The following is a 26,927-nucleotide window of genomic DNA, read 5'->3' on the forward strand; positions in this document are numbered from 1 at the left end:
ATTGCTATATATTTATTGCTATATTCACCATACGTGTCCCTCACCCACCTTTACCATACCCCCTCTCCAGTAATTCCCTGAGTGTATCTGATACATTTTCTCTTCTTTAACTGCATTATAAAGTAACTTACTCTTTTTTATGTCTGGTGAAGGGATATCAAAACATCAATATATATATATCTGTGTCTATATATACCTATATAAATATATATACTGAATATATATAAATGAAACACACACATCTGTATACATATATATATATCTGTGTCTATATATACCTATATAAATATATATACTGAATATATATAAATGAAACATACACGTCTGTATACATATATATATATAAGATGCTCAAAAAACAAAGTATTGCAGTATGCAGTGATACCTTTTTTATTAGACTAACATAATATTACAAAGACAAGCTTTCTAGAGTGTTCATCTATTCCTCAGGTCTAAAGCAATATATATATATATATATATATATATATATATATATATATATATATATATATATATAGAGAGAGAGAGAGAGAGAGAGAGAGATAAATAGATATATAAAATACATACATACAAACATAGATAGACACACCTACATATAATAAAACCTAAAACAATATAATAGTCCTTGCTTACAAAATATGTGTGAAATATGTGTGAAATGAAACTTACAGTTATGGAATAGCTTTTCAAATTGTAATTGCTAATACTTACGTATTTCTCTAGGGTTCTAATGTTAAATTATACACCCTAACATTTTCAGGGGAATAGATAAACCCTTTACAAAACCTCTATTATAAGGAAATGCTCACACAATTTGTATTTTATAAATCAAAATGTTAATATTTTATTCAACTAGTATCAAGAAAGGTCTTTAAATGTTTGTGTAACTGTATAATGTATTACATTTATCTGATTGGAGGTGTATTTGAAAAGGATAGAGTAAGCCATTTTTTAGTTTTTACCTCAGGCTGATACACGAGTCACAGGTGACACAAGTGGCACACATTAACCAAATTCACTATTTATTTTTTAGACACTTAACATATACTTTCAGCTCCAGTTCTTTTAATATGACAAATATGACTTTTACTGTGTGTGTATATGTGTGTATATGTGTGTGTGTATGTGTGTGTGTACATGTGTGTGTTTGTGTATATGTGTATGTGTGTGTGTGTATGTGTGTGCGTGTGTGTTTGTGTGTGTGTATATATGTGTGTGTGTGTATGTGTGTGTGTGTATGTGTGTGTGTGTATGTGTGTGCGTGTGTATGTGTGTATATGTGTGCATGTGTGTGTGTGTATGTGTGTGCGTGTGTATGTGTGTGTGTATGTGTGTGTGTGTGTGTGTGCGTGTGTGTGTATGTGTGTGCGTGTGTGTATATGTGTGTGTATGTGTGTGTGTATGTGTGTGTGTGTATGTGTGTGTGTGTATGTGTGTGTGTATGTATGTGCATGTGTGTGTATATGTGTGTGTATGTGTGTGTGTATGTGTGTGTGTATGTGTGTGTATGTGTATGTGTGTGTATGTGTGTGTATGTGTGTATGTGTGTGTGTATGTGTGTTCATGTGTATGTGTGTGTGTGTGTGTATGTGTGTTTTTGTGTGTGTGTATGTGTGTGTACAGAGACATATAGTACATAGAATAACAAAGCACAAGGCAGTTCTGGATATATAATATATATAATTAATTTTGCAATTTACTTCTTTTATCTAATTTGCTTCATTTTTAGGTATCCTTTGTTGAAGAAATAGCAATGAACATGGGGGAGCCAATAACATGAGGCATCTTTGTGCTGCCACCAATCAGCAGCTACTGAGCCTATCTAGATATGAATCCTATCTTTCTTTAGAATTATTTATTATTACATTAGGAAAATATCAACTGCACAACATTTACTATAACATAAAGGCTTGATCTGCACATATATGGGTATTGGCAGTGATGGCCTTATAAAATAAACTCTACATGCTTGAATAAGAAAAATTGAAGCACATATTTAAATAACTAAAAATAATATATATATATATATATATATATATATATATATATATATATATATATATATAAACCTCCAATAAAAAGCATTTAATACATTGTGCTGTTGCAAATACATTTTAAACCTTTCTTGATACTAGATGAATAAAATAGTATTCTTTTAATATTGATTATTACTCTGTCCTTTTAATACACATAAAATCCAAAGTATTAAATACATTATTCTCTGAGAAATACATTTAAGACCTTTCTGAAAAACATATTAGTTTAATATACAAAATGTTTAGGAAATAGAACAATTACAACAAACTCTTATATAATAGATATGCTTAGCAAAGGGTGGGGGTGAATACTTCACACCTGCACCTTGGCATGCTCAAAGAAATATATGTATAGCATCAAGCACCCAGCCACACCTTAAAAGGATTATGTATATATGCATTTTCTGTATTGCTGATGTCTAAGTGTGAAGTATTCTCCCCATGTAGAAAGATTTGTTCAATTTTAAGCTTCAAAGACATTTTGAAAAACCTTTCCCATTTGCTGACATCTTTAAAAATATAACACTTGTTAGTAAACTGAGGTATAAAAGTTGCTAGATTTCATAGAGGCCTCAGACTGAGCACTGACTGAGCATATACACTCCTGTCTACTGCTAAGCCTTCCTTGATCGATTACTGAACCTTATAGCAGTTTTCATTGCTGAGATTCAAATTTTTCTTCTCTACTATCTAATTATCTAACTATCGAACTAGCTATCTACTATCTATCTATCTATCTATCTATCTATCTATCTATCTATCTATCTATCTACCTCTATACCTACTTATTTATTTACTATTATATTTCCATCTTTCTTTTACTCTCTCTCTTTATAACATATTTTTTTGCAAGTTGAACAACTTTTCTTTGTAAGATGGAAACAGCATCACAGTAAGTATTAATGTTTTTTTCCCTATCTTTATGCCTATTTGTTATCAAGATAGTAACAGCTTTAACTGGATACAATTTTTCAAGCATGTGGACTTATGTAGTTTATGAATAACATATTAGTTTAATATACAAAATATAAAATGTTTAGGAAATAGAAGAATTACAAAAACTATAATATAATAGATATTAATTGTTGTATTAACTATGTATATGCCTAATTGTTATCAATATATTAACAGCTTTAACTGACTAAACATTTTAGCTTAAAGGGACAGTGTAGGCCAAGATAAACTTTCATGATTCAGATAGAGCATGTAATTTTAAACTATTTTCCAATTTACTTTCATCACCAATTTTGCTTTGTTCTCTTGGTATTCTTAGTTGAAAGCTTAACCTAGGAGGTTTATATGCTAGTTTCTTAGACCTTGAAGGCCACCTCTTTTCAGAATGCATTTTAACAGTTTTTCACCACTAGAGGGTGTAAGTTCACGTATTTCATATAGATAACACTGTGCTCGTGCACGTGATGTTAGCTGGGAGCAGGCACTGATTGGCTAAACTGCAAGTCTGTCAAAAGAACTGAAATAAAGGGGCAGTTTGCAGAGGCTTAGATACAAGATAATCACAGAGGTTAAAAGTATATTATTATAACTGTGTTGGTTATGCAAAACTGGGGAATGGGTAATAAAGGGATTATCTATATTTTAAAACAATAAAAATTCTGGTGTAGACTGTCCCTTTAATCTGTATTTAAAATAGTATACGGTTATAAATAAAATAAAACCAGCCCTATGCGGAACATCCTTTGCTTGCTGCTACTGCTGATAATATGTTTAAAGTAATTTTAGTGCAATACTGACTTTGTTTCTTCTTTTAATTCTACAGAAAGGTAAATAGAATTCCCCTAGTATGCAAGTTTTGCATAAAGAACGAGGACCGTCTGTCTATTCACCTGCGAAAAAAGTGCATGAAAGATTCCACCGAGGAACAGATTCAGGCCGTGGTGAAGGAAGCCAGAGAGGGGATGATTAGGCATTTGAAAAACGGGCGGATCTACCACTATAACCAGCTTCTGGCAATCATGCCTGCCATATACGCAGATAATGCGGTCAGAATGTTCGAGCTAGGGGGTGGCTATTTCGTTGGAAAGCCAGCACCAACACAAGCAGCGTAAGTACTACTTGTTTTTATTTTACTGTCTTTTTTTTTCTATGTGTATTGCATAAAAACCAGCATTAGATTATTTTATCCTAGTTGCTGTGATTAAACTATACTTAAGTGTGAAGTATTCTGCCCATGTATAGAGAGGGTTAATATCAGGCTTTGTAAAACTTTCCAGTTGGGTGACAACTTTAAAAATATAATATCTGTTACTAAACTGGGGTATAAATGTTGCTAGATTTCAGAGAGGTCTCAGACTGAGCACTGACTGAGCATATACACTATTGTCTACTGCTAAGCCTTCCTTGATCGATTACTGAATATTATAGCAACTTTAATGATATTCAAATTCCTCTCTCCTTAGTCAACAATCTATAGGACAGCTCACTTATTGTACTATTCAGATAGGGCAGCTAACTTATTATACAAATGTGTATTTTGTTAAAATGTATGTTGTTAAATTTACATAGGATAGACAAACTTTTGTTGTAACACTCTTATTATTTATTCTACAGGCCAACAACCAGCAGGATCAACCCTCCACAGGCAGCAGTAGGATGTACAAGTGTCAGACTCAATAAAGAATATGCCTTTGAGAGACTGGTTAAGAAGTTTAATGTAACAATTGATGGGCAACCCCCAAAGAAGAAAACAAGGGCAGAGTTTACTGGACAGTTTGATAGACAATGCTATGACAAGTGGAGGACTGTCCAGAGAAATATTAGAAAAGAAGAACTATTGAGTAAGTAAATGACAATCAAATAGAAAACTATTTATACAATATCAGAAACAAAAACAAGTTTATATAAGTTTAAAATGGCTAAAATTAAAAATAGACATTTTTACAATCTCTTGCAATATGTTTCTACTAATGTTGTATCAGTGCTGCTTGGTATATTTATATAATATGGTTTGGAATATAGTAAATATATATAAAAAAGAATTACACTAAGTTTTGTCTTCTTTGCTAGTTTTAGAAGATTGATTTTTTTATGTTAGTATTTCCATATACGTAACTAGTTAAATATCATATTTATCTTATGCCTTTTCTGTATATTACAGAGCATTTCACCAGAAGACAACCTACAGAGAAACAGATTCAACGCTTCATGGACAAGCAGGAATGGAAAACAAACATCCCGGACATTTCAAAGGTCTTGTTAAGCTGGGAGCCAACCAAGTCAAATGAATGGGACCCCAATGACAAGGCGATAATTTCACTTGTGAAGCGCCAGTCATGGAGAGGACTGTCCATCACAGATGTAGGAGACGGGAAGACAGTGGTAACAACACGCAATTTCCAGAAAGGGGAGATTGTTTGTGATTACCATGGCGTGATCATTTCAGCAGACGAAGGTCGGCAATTGCATGAAAGATCTGTTGATGATGAAAAGAGATATCTATTTTTCTTCCATGATCCGTCTGGTATACCCCTGTGTGTTGATGCTCAAACCTTCCCCTGTCCTTGTCATCCGGACAAAGAAACCGTTGGACGCTTGATAAACCATTCTAGGAAGAGGTTTAATCTTAAACCAGTCTACAGGATGCTGAACATTAAAGGAGAGCACCATGTGGTGATTTTCTTCTATGCCAACAGACTTATCCCCATAGAAACCGAACTGTTGTTCAACCATAAGATTTCAAAGAAATCCTTTAAAGGAGAGAGCACAGACCTTGATTGGCTCAGTGACTAACTGAGTTGGACTCTTTAGTATGGACAGAATGGACTTAAATTGTTTTATATACTTTTGAAATATAGTTTTTGAATTTTGTATTTTAAACTTTATTTTTTTAATTTTCCCATGATGTATTATTTCCTTGTCTTGTCTTTTTTAAACATTTTATGTTTTTTTATATCTAATTTTTTTCTAATCTCTTTGTTTTCAGAGAGACCAGCATATTCATTAAGATTTATTGCATTGACTTAATTTTTTTACTATAGGAACTGGAGATAATTTAGCACTTTTAATGCCAAAGGCACTCATTTGATGTGTCCATAATGCCATGTTTTATACCTTGTAATGTTGTATTAATAATAATGTTGACTGTCACAAATCCTTTTTGATTTTTTTCTTAATTCACTATCACTCAAATAGGTTACTTGTTTTTTAAAATAAATATATTTTTAAAAAGTTTTTAAAGTTAGAAAAGGTTCAGCTCATTTAGAAATGTTAGGGTCAGAGTTAGGACCCTCTTGCTTGGGGTTCCTTGACGTGGAAAGTAGGCTTCACCATCTTTTGGCCAAGAGATATAATAGGATTTTTAGTTAAGCACTTTTGTTGAAAACATGTTTAGATTTAATTTTACCCTACTTACACATACTTGCTTTATATTCTATGCAAGGGTCACCACCTTTTGGCCAAAAGATGCAACTAAATCCTCAAATTTTATTTTGTAATTATTTGGGTCCTAGATAATTGTTTTTATACTATTTGAATGGATATTGTTTATAAAATGTGACATTAGTAAGAATATTTTAACGGAAATGTGTAATTTCAAATAAAATAACCATTTTAAACAATTGGTTCTTATCTTTAACATTAAAATAATATGTAAAAGAATGTCAAAATATTCTATTGAATCATATGACCTCTGTTATCTCCCAAATACCCCATAATGTTTAACTTATGCACCTATTTTAGATCCACTCTCTTGTGTCACCTGTGACTTGTAGCCTGAGGTAAAAACTAAAATATGGCTTACTCTATCCTTTTCACATAAAAAGTACATCAAATTCACCTCCAATCAGATGCATTTAATACATTGTGCTGTTACACAAACATTTAAGACCTTTCTCATAGCAGCTTGAGGTACAGATATATGGATATTGGCAGTTATTGCATTGTAAATCAGACTCTATATTGTTAGAAGAAAGAAAAAATCAACGATATATTGAAATAAATAAAACAGTATTTAAAAAAATGTATTATTTATCAAAACAACAATGTCAAGTGTATTTAAAGGGACATGAAACCCACATTTTTTCTTTCATGATTTTGAAAGAGCATGCATTTTTAAACAACTTTCTAATTTACTTCTTTTATCTAATTTGTTTCATTATCTTGATATTCCTTGCTGAAAAGCATAGATAGGCTTAGTAGCTGCTGATTGGTTCCTGCACATAGAAGCATGGGGTGATTGGCTCACCCATGTGCATTGCTTTTTCTTCAAATTAGAATATTTAAAAAAAATAAAGCAAAATAAATAATAGAAGTAATTTGTAATGTTGTTTAAATTTGTATTCTCTATCTGAATAATGAAAGAAAATGTTAGGGTTTAGTGTCCCTTTAAGTATATATTTAAAAACAAATGCCTTGGGTCAAAATGGAATTTATGTAGAGTTGCACTAAAAGTAGCTTGGCCTGTAAAAAGCAGATATCACCCCCCCCCCCCTCATTTGTAATTTACCTCTGTGATAAAGTATGAGTTTCAGGTATTAACTGTGCACAGGTACAGAGTTACTGTTTTTTAGGCCTCAGAAACATTTGATCACACTCTAAATGTTCTGCAAGTTTCACTGGAAAGTGTGCACTTCTAGCACTCTGCTGCCCAGACTGGGGGTTTGTGCTATACGGATAAATTTAAAATATAACTTTTATTTAGACAATTAAAATATATTGAGAACTACAACATCATTCATACATTAAAATTCCAAATAGAGAGAAAATCACGTATTGAAATGATCCAGTAAGTCAGTAGTTGAATTCACAGTTGTGAATAAATTATATAATACTGGATACACTTGTGTTGTTCCACTGCTGGTGTAAATACATAAAAATGAGAGGGTTGAAACTAAATAGTTGTCCTACATGGTCATATGTAGACCACTAAATGGATTACAGTAGGATTGGAGGTCTGGTAATATTGGATAGAGTGGAGTGTGGGTTAATATCGAAATAATAGGTTGGGGTGCACAGTTACAAAGCTTGCATCAAACCTGATGTGCTAGAGACTGAAACTCAAGTAGTTAGATAGTATGACCAGTCTGAATAAATATAGGTCATGCAAATAGTGGGGAGTGATGATGCAGTGTATGCATATTCTCCAGGGGAATTTGTCTGAATAAATATAGGTCATGAAACTAGTGGGGAGTGATGATGCAGTGTATGCATATTCTCCAGGGGAATTTGTCTGAATAAATATAGGTCATGAAACTAGTGGGGAGTGATGATGCAGTGTATGCATATTCTCCAGGGGAATTTGGATATTATAAGAAGGGTACCAGTGATTTATATCACTTAATTATTATTCTGTAAATTAGATATCCATGTTCAAGATCTATCAGTAGATTATATAATCCTTCTCCAATAGATTCATATACACCTATGTTAGTTTGATATTAATATTCAGGTTGTTTCAGTATATTATTAGAATAGTCAGGTTGTGTGATCCACCATCAAATGGTTTAAAAGATAAAACTGTGTAAATCAATAAATTATATATTTGTACTCCACTCAATTCATATACAGATATATGTATCTATTAATGGGGGATACGTGATACAAGTACTGGTTTGATTTATTAAATGTGGTGTGAACAGATTAATCAGGATTTATTATTCACATCCGACAGTATTATAGTTAGATTATATATGTTACATTCTATTCATCTGGTAACATGGTCTAATGTGTACTACTGTGTACACATGTTCTGTCTCAACTGTGGCTTGGTAAATAGCTTCTGATTCAGTAACACAATAGTAACAGTAGATTAATATCGGTGTCTCTGCAGATTCAAGTCTGCTGACAGTCTCGAGTATTCTTACTGTGACACTGAAGTTGTCAAGTGTTAAGATTCACTAAAGGATATCTAGCCACAAATGAAGGTACACTAGTATACTGTTCTATATGCTTAGAACTGTAAGTGATTATAGGTATCGGTAATAGAAAAATTCACTTGTAGCTCAAAAAGTAAGTATTGCAGTCAGCATAAATAATAACGCTAATCTAATAGCTAACTGGATTAAGATTGTGCAGCATAGAGCGTAGTATGTAAACGCTGCAACTTGTGTGGTTGCAGTGTCATCTAATACCAGATGAATTTAAAGAGGTTTCTAATTTGCCGCTTACTGACAGCTTAAATAATAACCCGTTTGCATTTACGGTTTCTATTTATTAATTTGTATTATGCTTGGTATATAGCCGTGATCAGTATTGGTCTCAATATCAACAATAGAACTACCCACTAGTTTCATGACCTATATTTATTCAGACAAATTCCCCTGTAGAATATGCATACACTGCATCATCACTCCCCACTAGTTGCATGACCTATATTTATTCAGACTGGTCATACTATCTAACTACTTGAGTTTCAGTCTCTAGCACATCAGGTTTGATACAAGCTTTGTAACTGTGCACCCCAACCTATTATTTCGATATTAACCCACACTCCACTCTATCCAATATTACCAGACCTCCAATCCTACTGTAATCCATTTAGTGGTCTACATATGACCATGTAGGACAACTATTTAGTTTCAACCCTCTCATTTTTATGTATTTACACCAGCAGTGGAACAACACAAGTGTATCCAGTATTATATAATTTATTCACAACTGTGAATTCAACTACTGACTTACTGGATCATTTCAATACGTGATTTTCTCTCTATTTGGAATTTTAATGTATGAATGATGTTGTAGTTTATTTTAATTGTCTAAATAAAAGTTATATTTTAAATTTATCCGTATAGCACAAACCCCCAGTCTGGGCAGCAGAGTGCTAGAAGTGCACACTTTCCAGTGAAACTTCTTTGGTTTCACTAATTTGCAGTATATTTCTATTTTGTGCACAAGCACCATCCCTCACAGATTATTATAAGAAGATAAGTGAAGATATAGACTGGAAGACATCCAGTTTTCACTACTCTAATTATCAAACATAGTGGGGATTGCCTACAATAGTGCCATTGCTAACCCGGTTTCTACACTCTAAATGTTTCCTGGAATTCACATATATAGTTATTTTTTTAACAATTGGAGACATAATTTGAATTTCTTATTTAATAAATAATCATTATTAAAAATGAGGAGTTTAAAAGGACCAACTGCCCTGAATCTGAGCCAGTGTTTGCTTCACTGACGTGTAATTAGCTATGTTGACAGGTAGTGATGTCACAAACATAAAAATTTGGGTTCGCGAACGGCGAACGCAAACTTCCACAACTGTTCGCAAACGGGCGAACCGGGTGAACTGCCATAGACTTCAATAGGCAGGCGAACTTTAAAACCCACAGGGACTCTTTCTGGCCACAATAGTGATGGAAAAGTTGTTTCAAGGGGACTAACACCTGGACTGTGGCATGCCGGAGGGGGATCCATGGCAAAACTCCCATGGAAAATTACATAGTTGATGCAGAGTCTGGTTTTAAGCCATAAAGGGCATAAATCACCTAACATTCCTAAATTGTTTGGAATAATGTGCTTTAAAACATATGGTATGATGTTGTATCGATCAGGTAGTGTAAGGGTTGCGCCCGCTTCACAGTGACAGACCAAACTCCCCGTTTAAAGGGACAGTCTACACCAGAATTTTTATTGTTTTAAAAGATAGATAATCCCTTTATTACCCATTTCCCAGTTTTGCATAACTAACACAGTTATAATAATATACTTTTAACCTCTGTGATTATCTTGTATCTAATTATATATATTCTCCTTCCCAACAGGAAGTTGCAAGAGTCCACCCACAGCAAAGCTGCTATATAGCTCCTCCCCTAACTGCCATTACCAGTCATTCGACCGAAAACATGCAGAGAAAGGAAAACCATAGGGTGCAGTGGTGACTGTAGTTTAATGGAAAAATTACCTGCCTTAAAGTGACAGGGCGGGCCGTGGACTGGATACACTACAAGAGAAATACATTTATCAGGTAAGCATAAATTATGTTTTCTCTTGTTAAGTGTATCCAGTCCACGGATCATCCATTACTTATGGGATACAAATACCAAAGCTAAAGTACACGGATGATGGGAGGGACAAGGCAGGTACTTAAACGGAAGTTACCACTGCCTGTAAAAAACCCTTTCTCCCAAAAATAGCCTCCGAAGAAGCAAGGTATCAAATTTGTTAAATTTGAAAAAGTATGAAACGCAGACCAAGACTCCGTCTTGTAATCTGTTCAACAGAAGCCACATTTAAAAAAGGCCCAAGTGAAAACCACAGCTCTAGTAGAATGAGCTGTAATCCCTTCAGGAGGCTGCTGTCCAGCAGTCTCATAAGCTAAATGAATTATGCTTTTTAACCAAAAAGACAGAGAGGTTGCTGAAGTCCTTTGACCTCTCCTCTGTCCAGAATAGACAACAAACAAGGTGAATGTTTGATGAAAATCTGTAGTAGCTTGTAAGTAAAACTTTAAAACACGAACCACGTCCAAATTGTGTAATAGACGTTCCTTCTTTGAAGAAGGATTAGGATACAAGAATGGAACAACAATCTCTTGAGTGATATTCTTGTTAGATACCACCTTAGGTAAAAACCCAGGTTGGTACACAGGACTACCTTATCCGTACGGAGAACCAGATAAGGAGAATCACATTGCAACGCAGATAACTCAGAGACTCTATGAGCCGAGGAAATAGCTACCAAAAAGGAACTTTCCAAGATAGAAGTTTGATATCTATGGAATGAAAAGGTTCAAATGGAACTCCTTGAAGAACCAAAGCCTGACCAAATGCCTGAACGTCTAGAATACCTGCCAGACGCTTGTGCAAAAGAATAGACAGAGTAGAAATCTGTCCTTTTAAAGAACTAGCTGACAACCCTTTTCTCAAAATCATCTTGGAGAAAAGATAATATCCTGGGAATCCAGACTTTACTCCATGAGTAACCCTTGGATTCATAACAATAAGATATTTACACCATATCTTATGTTAAATTTTCCTAGAGACAGGCTTTTATGCCTGTATTAAGGTATCAATTACTGACTCAGAGAAGCCATGCTTTGATAACATCAAGCGTTCTGTCTCCAGGCAGTCCATCTCAGATTAGTTATATTTAGATGGTTGAAAAGACCCTGAGGTAGAGGGTCCTGTCTCAGAAGCAGAGACCGTGGTGGAAAGGATGACATGTCCACCAGATCTGCATACCAGGTCCTGCGTGGCCACGCAGGCGCTGTCAAAAGCACCAAAGCACTCTCCTGCTTGATCTTGTGCAAACCCCTCCGGAGGGAATTCCCACTCCCCCGGATGAAAAGTCTGACGACTTAGAAAATCTGCCTCCCAGTTCTCAACACCTGGGATAATGATAGCTTTTAGACAAGAGTGAGTCTCTGTCCAGTGAATTATTTTAAGACTTCTAACATTGCTAGGGAACTTCTGTTCCCCCTTGATGGTTGATGTAAGCCACAGTCGTGATATTGTCCGACTGAAATATGATGTACCTCAGAGTTGCTAACTGAGGCCAAGTCTGAAGAGCATGGAATATCGCTCCCAGTTCCAGAATATTCATTAGAAGGAGGGTCTCCTCCTGAGTCCACTATCCCTGAGCCTTCAGGGAGTTCCAGACTGTATCCCAACCTAAAAGGCTGGCATCTGTTGTAACAATTGTCCCATCTGACCTGCGGAAGGTCATACCCTTGGACAGATGGACCCGAGATAGTCACCAGAGAAGAGAATCTCTGGTTTCTTGGTCCGGATTTAACAGGAGAACAAATCTGTGTAATGTTCGAGTTTGGGGTACGTGGCCTCTGAACACTGGGCATTATTCTAGGGCCAAAGGGAATCACAGCACCACGAACACGACGGCCCCTGCGGGGTGGCCTGCCTCTGCCTGTCATTTTTTTTCCGATTAGTGGTACTATGCATGGAAGCTACTGTGACAACAGATATGAGTGGCACTGTGCACTGGCAGAAGTTGGCAGAGTAGACGCTGTAGGCCTGACACACACGCTTGCAGACAACTAACTGCTATTCAATCTATTACAGTCAAAATTGTATTTTTTTTAAAATGTACACTACTGTTACACCAGATATGAGTTGCACTGGTGTGACACTGTGCCCTGGCAGGCACTGAAACGCACACGTGTGAAGGAAACTGACTGCTATTATTTCACAGTTAAAAAAGTGTTGTTTTTTTTAAATGTACACTACTGTTACACCAGATATGAGTTGCACTGGGGTGACACTGTGCCCTGGCAGGCAGGCACTGAAACGCACATGTGTGAAGGAAACTGACTGCTAATATTTAACACAGTCAAAAAAGTGTTGTTTTTTTTTAAATGTACACTACTGTTACACCAGATATGAGTTGCACTGGGGTGACACTGTGCCCTGGCAGGCAGGCAGGCACTGAAACGCACACGTGTGAAGGAAACTGACTGCTATTATTTAACACAATCAAAAAAGTGTTTTTTTTTTTTAAATGTACACTACTGTTACATGACCAGATATGAGTTGCACTGGGGTGACACTGTGCCCTGGCAGGCAGGCACTGAAACACACATGTGTGAAGGAAACTTACTGCTATTATTTAACACAGTCAAAAAAGTGTTTTTTTTTTTAAATGTACACTACTGTTACACCAGATATGAGTTGCACTGGGGTGACACTGTGCCCTGGCAGGCAGGCACTGAAACGCACACGTGTGAAGGAAACTGACTGCTATTATTTAACAGAGTCAAAAAAGTGTTGTTGTTTTTTTAAATCTACACTACTGTTACACCAGATATGAGTTGCACTGGGGTGACACTGTGCCCTGGCAGGCAGGCACTGAAATGCACATGTGTGAAGGAAACTGACTGCTATTATTTAACACAGTGAAAAAAGTGTTTTTTTTTTTAAATCTACACTACTGTTACACCACATATGAGTGGTGGCACTGGGCAAGTGGGCACAGTATACGCTGTGAACCTGACACACACTCTGGCAGACAGGCAACTGCAATTAGATTACACAGGAAAAAAAAAGCAGACTGATGTTCTAGCCATAAAAAGGGCTTTTTGGGGTGATGTCCTTACAGCAGAGATCAGATGAGTCCTTCAGGACTGTAGTGGACACTGAATACACTAGCCTAGCTATCGATTTCCCTATTATATCAGCAGCAGCTACACTGTACCTCCTCTCACTAAGAATGCAGCTTCCGAATGAATCAAAAATGGATGCTGTCCAGGAGGTAGGAGGAACGCGAACATGCTATGTTCGCTGGGAACTATATGCCGGCAAACTATTCGCGACATCACTATTGACAGGCTTATAGAATCCTATCAGCCAATAGGAATTCGAGGGACGCCATCTTGGATGACGTCATTTAAAGGAACCTTCATTCGTCGGGAGTTCACCGTGGAGGAAGGATGTTCCGCGTCGGCGGGATGAAGATGGAGCCGGAAGAAAGAAGATTTAAGATGCCGCTTGATAGAAGACTTCTGCCTGATGGAAGACCTCTTCAGCCCCCGCTTGGATGAAGACTTCAGCCGGATGATGGACCTCTTCAGCCCCCGCTTGAATGAAGACTTCAGCCAGATGATGGACCTCTTCAGCCCCCCGCTTGGATGAAGATATTGCCCGGATTGGATGAAGAATTCGGCTCGGCTGAGTGAAGACGACTCAAGGTAGGAAGATCTTCAGGGGGTAGTGTTAGGTTTTTTTAAGGTTTTTTTTTTTAAGGGGGGTTTGGGTGGGTTAGAGTAGGGGTGTGTGGGTGGTGGGTTTTAATGTTGGGGGGGTTGTATTTTTATTTTACAGGCAAAAGAGCTGTTTTCTTTGGGGCATGCCCCGCAAAAGGCCCTTTTAAGGGCTGGTAAGGTAATAGAGCTGGTATCTTTTAAATGTAGAATAGGGTAGGGATTTTTTTTATTTTGGGGGGCTTTGTTATTTTATTAAGGGGCTTAGAGTAGGTGTAATTAGCTTCAAATTGTTGTAATATTTTTATAATGTTTGTAAATTATTTTTTTATTTTTTGTAACTTAGTTCTTTTTTTATTTTTTGTACTTTAGTTAGTGTATTTATTTGTATTTATTTGTAGGTATTTGTATTTAATTTATTTAATTTATTTAATTTATTTAATGATAGTGTAGTGTTAGGTTTAATTGTAACTTAGGTTAGGATTTATTTTACTGGTAATTTTGTATTTCTTTTAGCTAGGTAGTTATTAAATAGTTATTAACTATTTAATAGCTATTGTACCTAGTTAAAATAAATACAAAGTTACCTGTAAAATAAATATAAACCCTAAAATAGCTACAATGTAATTATTAATTACATTGTAGCTATCTTAGGGTTTATTTTACAGGTAAGTATTTAGTTTTAAATAGGATTCATTTATTTAATGATAGCGTAGTGTTAGGTGTAACTGTAACTTAGGTTAGTTTTTATTTTACAGGTAAATTTCTCTTTATTTTAGCTAGGTAGCTATTAAATAGTTAATAACTATTTAATAGCTATTCTACCTAGTTAAAATAAATTGAAAGTTGCCTGTAAAATAAAAATAAATCCTAAGATAGCTAATATATAATTATTATTTATATTGTAGCTATATTAGGGTTTATTTTAATGGTAAGTATTTAGTTTTAAATAGGATTATTTAGTTAATAAGAGAAATATTATCTAGATTTATTTAATTAATATTTAGTTAGTGTTAGACTTAGGTTTAGGGGTTAATAATTTTATTACAGTGGTGGCGGTGTAGGGGGGGCAGGATAGGGGTTAATAAATGTATTATAGGTTGCGACGGTGTAGGGGGGGTAGATTAGGGGTTAATAAGTTTAATATAGGTTGTGGCGGGGTCCGGGAGCGGCGGTTTAGGGGTTAAACTATTTATTTAGTTGCGGCGAGGTCCGGGATCCGCAGGATAGGGGTTAATAACTTTATTATAGGTGGCGGCGGTATAGGGGGGGCAGGATAGGGGTTAATAGGTATAATGTAGGTGGCGGCGGTGTCCGGGAGCGGTGGTTTAGGGGTTAATACATTTATAAGAGTTGGGCGGGGTCTAGGAGCGGTGGTTTAGGGGTTAATAACTTTATTTAGTTGCGGGGGCTCCGGGGGCGCCGTTATAGGGGGTAGAACAGTGTAGTTAGTGTGGGTGCTTAGTGACAGGCTAGCAATAAAGCTGTCAAAAAGCCGAAGAGCAGCGAGATCTGATGAGCTCATCGCCCCGTACTTGGTGCGCGGCTTTTTGACAGCTTTATTGATAACTTAGGTGAAATTTTGCAGGTCCGCGGCGGGGATGGTAGGCGAGCTTAGGCGGGGGTATTGAACCGGCGAAGGCAGGTAAAGTAGACGGCTTGATAACTAGGCCCCCTTGAGTCAAAGTGGCTTTTATGTATAGTTGCACAGAAGGTAGCTTAGCCTTTAATAAGCACATATTGTACATATAATAACAAAGCACGGCAGTACAGGGAGTGCAGAATTATTAGGCAAATGAGTATTTTGACCACATCATCCTCTTTATGCATGTTGTCTTACTCCAAGCTGTATAGGCTCGAAAGCCTACTACCAATTAAGCATATTAGGTGATGGGCATCTCTGTAATGAGAAGGGGTGTGGTCTAATGACATCAACACCCTATATCAGGTGTGCATAATTATTAGGCAACTTCCTTTCCTTTGGCAAAATGGGTCAAAAGAAGGACTTGACAGGCTCAGAAAAGTCAAAAATAGTGAGATATCTTGCAGAGGGATGCAGCACTCTTAAAATTGCAAAGCTTCTGAAGCGTGATCATCGAACAATCAAGCGTTTCATTTAAAATCGTCAACAGGGTCACAAGAAGCGTGTGGAAAAACCAAGGTGCAAAATAACTGCCCATGAACTGAGAAAAGTCAAGCGTGCAGCTGCCAAGATGCCACTTGCCACCAGTTTGGCCATATTTCAGAGCTGCAACATCACTGGAGTGCCCAAAAGCACAAGGTGTGCAATACTCAGAGACATGGCCAAGGTAAGAAAGGCTGAAAGACGACCACCACTGAACAAGACACACAAGCTGAAACGTCAAGACTGGGCCAAGAAATATCTCAAGACTGATTTTTCTAAGGTTTTATGGACTGATGAAATGAGAGTGAGTCTTGATGGGCCAGATGGATGGGCCCGTGGCTGGATTGGTAAAGGGCAGAGAGCTCCAGTCCGACTCAGACGCCAGCAAGGTGGAGGTGGAGTACTGGTTTGGGCTGGTATCATCAAAGATGAGCTTGTGGGGCCTTTTCGGGTTGAGGATGGAGTCAAGCTCAACTCCCAGTCCTACTGCCAGTTTCTGGAAGACACCTTCTTCAAGCAGTGGTACAGGAAGAAGTCTGCATCCTTCAAGAAAAACATGATTTTCATGCAGGACAATGCTCCATCTTACGCGTCCAAGTACTCCACAGTGTGGCTGGCAAGAAAGGGTATAAAATAAGAAAATCTAATGACATGGCCTCCTTGTTCACCTGATCTGAACCCCATTGAGAACCTGTGGTCCATCATCAAATGTGAGATTTACAAGGAGGGAAAACAGTACACCTCTCTGAACAGTGTCTGGGAGGCTGTGGTTGCTGCTGCACGCAATGTTGATGGTGAACAGATCAAAACACTGACAGAATCCATGGATGGCAGGCTTTTGAGTGTCCTTGCAAAGAAAGGTGGCTATATTGGTCACTGATTTGTTTTTGTTTTGTTTTTGAATGTCAGAAATGTATATTTGTGAATGTTGAGATGTTATATTGGTTTCACTGGTAAAAATAAATAATTGAAATGGGTATATATTTGTTTTTTTTTAAGTTGCCTAATAATTATGCACAGTAATAGTCACCTGCACACACAGATATCCCCCTAAAATAGCTATAACTAAAAACAAACTAAAAACTACTTCCAAAACTATTCAGCTTTGATATTAATGAGTTTTTTGGGTTCATTGAAAACATGGTTGTTGTTCAATAATAAAATCAATCCTCAAAAATACAACTTGCCTAATAATTCTGCACTCCCTGTATGTACAAAGAAACATATAGTACGTATAATAACAAAGCACAGGGCAGTATGTACAGATAAACATAGTACGTAGAATAACAAAGCACAGGGCAGTATGTACAGAGACATATATAACATATAATAGTAAAACACAGGGCAGTATGTACAGAGACATATATTACATAGAAAAACAAAGCACAAGGTAGTATGTACAGAGACATATAGTACATAGAATAACAAAGCAAAGGGCAGTATGTACAGAGAAACATATAGTACGTATAATAACAAAGCAAAGGGCAGTATGTACAGAGAAACATATAGTACGTAAAATAACAAAGCACAGGGCAGTATGTACAGAGACATATAGTACATATAATAACAAAGCACAAGGCAGTATGTACAGAGAAACATATAGTACGTAGAATAACAAAGCACAGGGCAGTATGTACAGAGACATATAAAACATATAATACTAAAGCACAGGGCAGTATGTACAGAGACATATAGTACATAGAAAAACAAAACACAGGGCAGTATGTACAGAGACATAGAACATAGAATAACAAAGCACATATCATCAGCAAACAAGCAAACCTTCCCCTTAAAGGGACAGTTTATTTAAAAAATATCTCCATTTTAATTTGTTCTCAATTATCCACTTTACCTACTGGAGTTTATTAAATTGTTTACAAGTGTTTCCAGTACCCTTATATTGGCATTTAAAATAGTTGATTTAGTCTGTGGGATCCCCACCCATCCTGAAAGTTTTTGGCCTCAAGGCCAAGCTGTGTTAACACAGCCAGTAGAAGAAATTACACTCCCAGTGGGTTATAGAAGAGATAATGTAATAAAATGTTAATTTCCCATTGTTCTCTACAAATATTGATGATTGGTTTATGGACAGATATAAGATAAAGAAGCAGGTATATTTACACAATGTGATAAAGTAATGAGATCTGATTATACCTACAAGCTCAACCCATTTTATTAGGTTGTGGCTTCAAAACACAAAATCAGCTAATGAATATACACAAATAAACCTTAAAAAGCAAATCTCATACATTTTATACTGTAATTGGAAACCGATTAAGTTAAAAACAATTGTATAGTATACTATCTCTTTAAACCCACTTCCAATATCACATTTATATATAAAGAGAGAGATAAATACATCCAGACAAACATAAGTAGACACACCTACATATAATAAAGCATAAAACAATAGTATAGTCCTTGCTTACAAAATATGTGTGAAATGAAACTTACAGCTATGGGATAGCTTTTGAAATTATAATTACTAATACTTATTCTTCAGGGTTTTCATTGTGTACCTTTCAAAGATAATGGCATTTACATTTACATATTCTAGTGGAAAGATTTCTACACAAACTAAACCAAACACATTTTTTGAAATTATATATATATATATATATATATATATATATATATATATATATACATTTAAACATATATTTGTAAATATTGAGATATATATATATATATATATATATATCAATATGTACAAATACATGTTTAAATGTGCCTATATATATATATATATATATATATATATATATATATATATATATATATATATATACTGTATATATGTGTGTGTGTCTATATATGCCAATCTTATTCTCAAATTCGTCTCCCTAATAAGTCAGACCCCTTAAAGGACATAAATTATCCAACAGTTATGCTCCCATAATCATTGCCTGTGATTCAATACTTATAAGTGGTCAACCAATTAGGTAAATTTCTAGCCGAGTTATAGTATACATTATTGTAACAGTAGATATGGCTTTAAGTTATTATACCTTTATATACTATGGTAAAGTACATTGTTTTTGGCTCTAAAAGTGCTTATAGGTAATTGAAGCTGGCAATTAAAATGTTAACAGGAAATTGGTGCAGTTAAGCTCAGGATATCAACAATGGAGCCTAATTTGATGGGGGTGTACCCTTTTTGAGATTGTCTATTGGCAGCATAGGAGGGCCTTAGTAACCAATAACTGGTGAGGTCAGCCTATATTAATTAGTGCAGGGCATCAGGGCACTATACAGTCTACGATTAAGGCTCCATAGGAGCTGAAATGCGGAAGACGCCCACCCCAGCCCTCCTTACGGCCCTCATTCATAGCCATTTTTTATGCCTATTTGTTATACTATGTGAAGCTTTTAATTAAAGACCACTCAGATTTGAGCTTTTCTTTGTCTGGACCTTCCTTGGATCGTACCTTTAAGCGATGGAGATCGCTTCTACAGACTGAGCTTAGCTGTGGACTTTCTTTTCCTGTTCCAAGAAGGTGAATTCGCATGGAGCACAGCAATCAGACCGTCAATACACGCTGAGGCACAGCGGTGACGTCATCAGATACGGACCAGGACACACGCAGCGTGTACACGCTAAGGATTCACAGAGCTACAGTACACAGCTGAACGGCACTGGAGAGGGAGAAGAAACAGATAGCGGATTTGGTAAGGAGACACCGTTTAACACCCTAAATACAATGCAATGTTTGAATCCTGTGGAATACATGTGCACATACACAAAGGGGTTGCAGCAGCTCTTCTTGATAATACATTCACATGTATAAATGCTGAGCTTTCTAACTACAGCTGTACCATTGTGACTCTTTTGTTAAGCTGACTGTGTGTTTGCTTTAATTGTCTACATGCACTGCTCCTAAGCATACTCTGATAATAATTCTGGATTAACCTGTTAGAGACTGAACCCATAAGCTTGTTTTTAATTATAACTAATCACTTATAACAGACTCCACGTAGCCCAGATAATTACTATTATTATATTCACCACTTTATTCTAAGGGATCATTTCAAGGGAATATTTTGATTATAATCTCAAGATTATTTACTTATATGCTACTTCAATATTGCTTTAAATAAATAGCATTATAATCTTGGATTACTAGCTTCCTTCAGCGAATATAGTATAACAAAGGCAAAATGGCTCAACATTTCTATTCTATGCAAACAGTGGCAAACCTAGAGGGTACTAGACCTAGTTTAGAAGAGACTTTTGAGAACAAGTTGGACCTACTTGATATATGTGATGCTTTTTTGTCTATGGAGAGAGCATTAATTAATGAATATAAATTATGGTGGGACAAACGCTCACTAGAGAAATACATGTCTCTAGGAATGGTTCCCAGGGGCTTAGGTCTGAGGAAATATCATACCTTTCTCATCACAGATGACAAATTTGCCTTAGAATGGAACACAATACTGTCTGAATGCTCTCTCAGACTTATGGCACTCATTGTTAAACACAAAAATATGAAACTAGCGGAGGCTAGAGAACACATAGACCACATTCAAAAGGACCTTAACACTTTTATGGACCACCAAGATTACCCCAAACTGGATAGCATTTTACAATCTACAGTGGATAAAGCAAAAAAAGAATTGGACACCATAAAATTTAAGAAATATACCAGAGACACTGAGGACTATAAAAGTAACAGGGTGTATAATTGGAAATCAAGGAAGTACACCAGAAGAAATCAGAGTAATAAGAAGGTACACCAGTTGAAAGGGGGCAATAAGACCCCGAAGAAGGTTTCTTTTTCTGATACAGACCCGGAGTCAAATGAGGATGACGATCTTCAGGACTTTGTTTCTTTTATGTCCATTGAACAATCCTCAGATGATGATGGAGGCACACTCAGCCAGATGGCAGCAACAGCAGCACCTTATCAAACTCCCCCCACCCTCCCTTTGTCCCATACTAACATATCAATCCTAGATACTATACCCCCTAAACAATCCAATGAGTGGATGGGTATACCTGCTATTCTTAAAAAAACAGATCCACCTAAACCACCTAGGGGTAACAAATACAAAAAAGCACAGCATACCCCAAAGGTAGATTCACAAGTTGGGCAACAGGTTTTTCAGGTAGCAAAGGGACAAGAAGAAGGAGGAGGAAGAGGTATACTAAGGCAAGGGCCACAGAGGGAACATTACACACTAAGGAGGGGCAGACAAACCAACAAATACAGGGATCAAATATAATTAATTTATCAAGTGTTTCATTAACTAAGTCATAGGTGGAAGTCTTAAGTCTAGACCTGAATTTTGTTCCCACTTCTAAATTCAGTGTGTTTGACACACTATTAGATATAAACAGGTTTATTCATGGTCTAACCTTGAAAAAGTTTTATAAGATCAATCCAACTATAGATGAAGTAATCCCTGATCCAGATACAACACCACATTATGACTATTTCAACATAACAGATGCTAGGGATTTTTTAAATCTCTATACATTGGAAAGGGAGGGTTTGAGTGAAGAACAAAGTGTTGGTTCTCACAATGGCTTTAAGCTAAAATCTGTATTCTACCCTACCTATTATAGAGGTCATGCATTAGAGTTGTTTCAATGACGAATGGAGGAAGATCTCCTTAGATTAGACCTTGAACAAAAGACAGCAAAGAACAATCTTACCCGTGAGCAAAGACTAGCCCTGACAAAACTCCAGAAGAGAGAGGACATCGTTGTAAAGCGGTCCAATAAGGGGGGCTCGGTCATTGTGTTAGATAGATCATATTACATTTTGTAGGCAGAGAGACAACTCTTGGACATTGATGTCTATGAAAAGTTGCCTGGAGATCCCACACAGTGTTTTGGAGCTCTCCTTTTGGATCTGCTAGATGATGGCAGACACCTAGGAGTAATAGATGATGACACTTTTGAATTTTTGAATGTAAAACATCCCATGGTCCCAATATTTCATCACCTCCCCAAGGTACACAAGTCCTTGGTGGAGGTGAAAGGGAGCCTCATAGTTTCAGGAATAGGGTCGCTACTTGAAAACCTTGGTAACTGGTTAGAATCCCTGTTACAACCTTTGGTATATCGGTTGCCATCCTTTTTGAGGGACACCAAGCCTCTGCTAAAGATATTGAGCACATGCACATGAGATTACAACATGGGTTGGCTTACAATAGATGTGGTGGGGCTGTATTAAGCCATCCTACACAATAAGGGTCTAGAAGCCACCGAGCATATGCTTGACACATTTAGCGATTACTCAACAGATTTGAAACAATATATTCTCAGAGTCTTGGAATTCTTGGAATTCTCTTTCTTTTGAAAGGACTGAGATTCCCTATTTGGATCTAATTCTAACAGGACTCCCAGAAGAGAATAGAGTGAGTACTTCGCTATATGTAAAACCCATATCTTCAAATACCTGCTTACATGCAAGAAGTAGTCACCCCCCACATACTAGCTATGGAATAGCAAAAGGGCAATTTCTAAGGATACGGAGAAATTGTTCGGAGGATGACACCTTCTTGAATGAAAGTGAGAAATTGACAAAAAAATTGTTAGCATGAGGGTATGACAGTGGAGTGGTGCAAAAAGCACTAGCAGATGTCAGCCAAAGAGATAGAGTGTCCCTTCTTGAAGATGGGAATAGGTTGAAGAAGGAAAGACAAAAACCCACCTTCGTGATAAACCTACAGTCCCTACTCAATTTGCAAAATCCTACTTAGAAATCTGCCAATCCTCCTGGCAGATGACAATTTGAAAGATGACATAAAGGATGTTTTTTTTTGCGTCGCAAGACGCAACTCAACAATCGGGAATCAAGTATCTCCCTCAATGCTTAGAAAATCCAAACCACAGAGTAGTTGGCTGTCGCAGAAGGGACATTATAAGTATGGTAATAGTACTTACAAAGCTTGTGGGTATGTTACCACAGGAAAGATCTTCCAATCTCTGACCACGCGAGAAGTATACTCACACCTACAATGTACGAACTGTAGGTCAACTTTTGTTATCTATATGATCACATGTTCACTGTGTGAGAAACAATATGTAGGGTGTACTTCTCGTGAGGTCAGAGAGAGGATTCGAGCTCACCTTAACGACATTGAACGAGGTAACGTGACTACTGGTGCTTCTAAACATTTTGTGGAAGAACACGGTAAAGATGTAAGAGATTTCTCTTGGATGGTAATCGACCAGATCCATAAAAAACCAAGAGGAGGTGATAGATCCAAGGACCTCTTTGAGAAAGAGGTCTTTTGGATCTTCACCCTAGGAAGTCGGCAACCCCTAGGTCTCAATATTGAGACTGATCTAATTAACCACTGGTAAAAAAAAGTTTTAGTTCAGGTCAGAAGAACATGTGTGTGTATGTATATGGATACCCACAAAACTTTAATAAGTGTGGGTGTAAGTACTTTCACAAACAAGAGTGTCTACTAGTATGTTTAATACTGGTACACATTAGACAATTAATAATGTTATATATTTTTGTAATCTCTGTCATTTCAGAGAGTAAGTGAATTATAACAAATAACAAAAACAAAAATAAGACAAACTTTCATTTTGTTAAAACACATAAACTGAATGATTACTTGATATTCAATTGAAAAGAACTAAGGATCAAACATTGACAATATAGAGAGGTTCAGTTTAATAATTCCATTCATTTTTCATTAGTTTAAATTAATTCACTTTATTTACTTATTCACCGATCTTATTCTCAAATTTGTCTCCCTAATAAGTCAGACCCCTTAAAGGAAATAAATTATCCAACAGTTATGCTCCCATAATCATTGCCTGTGATTCAATACTTATAAGCGGCCAACCAAATAGGTAAATTTCTAGCCGAGTTATAGTATACATTATTGTAACAGTAGATATGACTTTAAGTTATTATACCTTTATATACTATGGTAAAGTACATTGTTTTTGGCACTAAAAGTGCTTATAGGTAATTGAAGCTGGCAATTAAAATGTTAACAGGTAATTGAAGCAGTTAAACTCAGGATATCAACAATGGAGCCTAATTTGATGGAGGTGTACCCTTTTTGAGATTGTCTATTGGCAGCATAGGAGGGCCTTAGTAACCAATAACTGGTGAGGTCAGCCTATATCAATTAGTGCAGGGCATCAGGGCACTATACAGTCTATGATTAAGGCTCCATAAGAGCTGAAATGCGTCAGACGCCCACCCCAGCCCTCCTTACGGCCCTCATTCATAGCCATTTTTATGGCTATTTGTTATACTATGTGAAGCTTTTAATTAAAGACCACTCAGCTTTGAGCTTTTCTTTGTCTGGACCATTCTTGGATCATATATTTATATATATACACACAAAGAAAGTCTAGCACTCACTTACAAGCTCTCAGCTAAGATTTAAAAGCAAAAATGAAAAGGTTAGTTACCGCATCTGGCCAAATGGGACAAGCCCAGGTACCACGTCAAGGTCCTTTCCAATACCTGGGACCCTAAAACAGCCACACAATGCAAGCTCTCAAATCCAAACAAACTGGGAACAAGGGAAGGGTGCACAGGCTTATGTAATCACCCTAGACATATACAAAACACGGAAGGGGACTGCACTCTCATACCGGACCGTGTACACATCCCATGACCCTGCAACAAGCTTAGCCCTGGGTGCTCACTGGCACTCACAGGAAGCTGTGCTGTCCCCAGAGTCACAGACAGTTAACCCCAGACAGGTCTGGGTGCAAGTGTAAGGTCTATTTCAACTATGTAAGTGAAACGCAGCTGCAGATCAAATTGTTGTTTTGTATCACCAGGGTTTTTGGGCTATTTTAGGTAAGCATAGACCAGTAAACCTGTGGTGAATTAATAATAAGTTAGAGGTTCAATGCTGTTAGTACTATCACAACATGAATCCTTCTAATCACAATATTTCCAATACTGTTAAGCTGGCACAGTATGGAAGATTTAAGAAAAAATGATAGAAGAAAAATTATACTTCTAATTTAAAGAATTGAGAGAAACAATTCTAGAAACTTAAAATTCTTTTTGAAGCTTACATTATATAAACATGTAATGCAGGAGTGAGTATTGGGTTAAACCTCATGAGAAGTAAGCTTGTTTTGTAGGAGATATACTTTAATAACAAAACACTGAGTAAGCAACTCTTGTCTGTAGCTGCTACTTTGTAGCGGTGTTTATTGAGAGCAGCTGTTGCAGAGTAAGAGAGGAACTTGGCAACGTGCCCGGACTTGCGGTTGCAAAAAGGTAACAGTTTTTATTTTTAATGGAAGGATCCGTTTCAGTTCAAGCTTGTTTATAATGCAGCATGTATTTTATGAAGAGAAAAGGCAGAGAGTGCTTCCCCTGTATGATGTAGTGTGCACAGTATTTTAGAAACTGCAGTGGCTGTCAGCTCAGGTTAAATTAAGAGAGATGCCGTGAGTGTAAAATAACAGTTCAGTAGTAAAGTTCTCTAATCATGTGCAAGGAATAAAGTTAAGAGGTAACTTAGCTGTATAAATCCAAGGATGAAAACAGGATAGTTCAGGAGATGTAATCCTTGTCGAAAGCAGTCCAGAGTAATTCAGGCAAACAGTCCGTTATGAAAGCAGTTAGTTAGAGAAAATCAATGGAGCTCAGAGACTGCGTGTAAGCTGTTACTCCTGCTAATGAAAATAACTAAGCACCTGTTTGCTGACAGGTGGAGCCTTAAGTAACGTGAAGGTGAGAGAACCATGTGATGAGATGTGAGAGAAGTAAAACATGAAATGGAATCCTGACAGCAAGAACCATAGGGAAAATTACAAAACAAATTAATATAACACACAAAGAAAGTCCTGCAAAAATGGAAATGTTAGTTACAGCATCTGGCTAAATGGGACAAACCCAGGTACCACGTTAAGGTCCTTTCCAATACCTGGGACCCTAGAACAGCCACACAACGCAAGCTCTCAAATCCAAACAAACTGGGAACAAGGGAAGGGTGCACAGGCTTATGTAATCACCCTAGACATATACAAATATATGTATAAATATATATATCAATATTTACAAATATATGTTTAAATGTTTTCTATACACACACACCAAAAATAAACCATATACACATATATTTATATAAATATATGTGTCTATATCTATCTATACGTTATACAGAAAGTTAATATAAAATTATATAAAATTGTATAAAGTTT

At 36.5% G+C, this 26,927-nt stretch overlaps 1 protein-coding gene across 1 annotated transcript in view; it reads right to left on the minus strand.

Annotated features, from left to right (window-relative positions):
* Positions 1–21,496, minus strand: part of LOC128666681 (uncharacterized) — a 215,366-nt gene extending 193,870 nt beyond the window's left edge. The window contains exon 1 of the mRNA XM_053721407.1: positions 20,203–21,496. The gene's annotated coding sequence lies outside the window, so the exon portion shown is untranslated. The remainder of the gene's footprint in view (positions 1–20,202) is intronic.
* Between the last annotated feature and the right edge of the window lie 5,431 nt (positions 21,497–26,927).

Source organism: Bombina bombina, chromosome 7 (genome assembly GCF_027579735.1).
Source record: "Bombina bombina isolate aBomBom1 chromosome 7, aBomBom1.pri, whole genome shotgun sequence".
Classification (NCBI taxonomy): domain Eukaryota; kingdom Metazoa; phylum Chordata; class Amphibia; order Anura; family Bombinatoridae; genus Bombina; species Bombina bombina.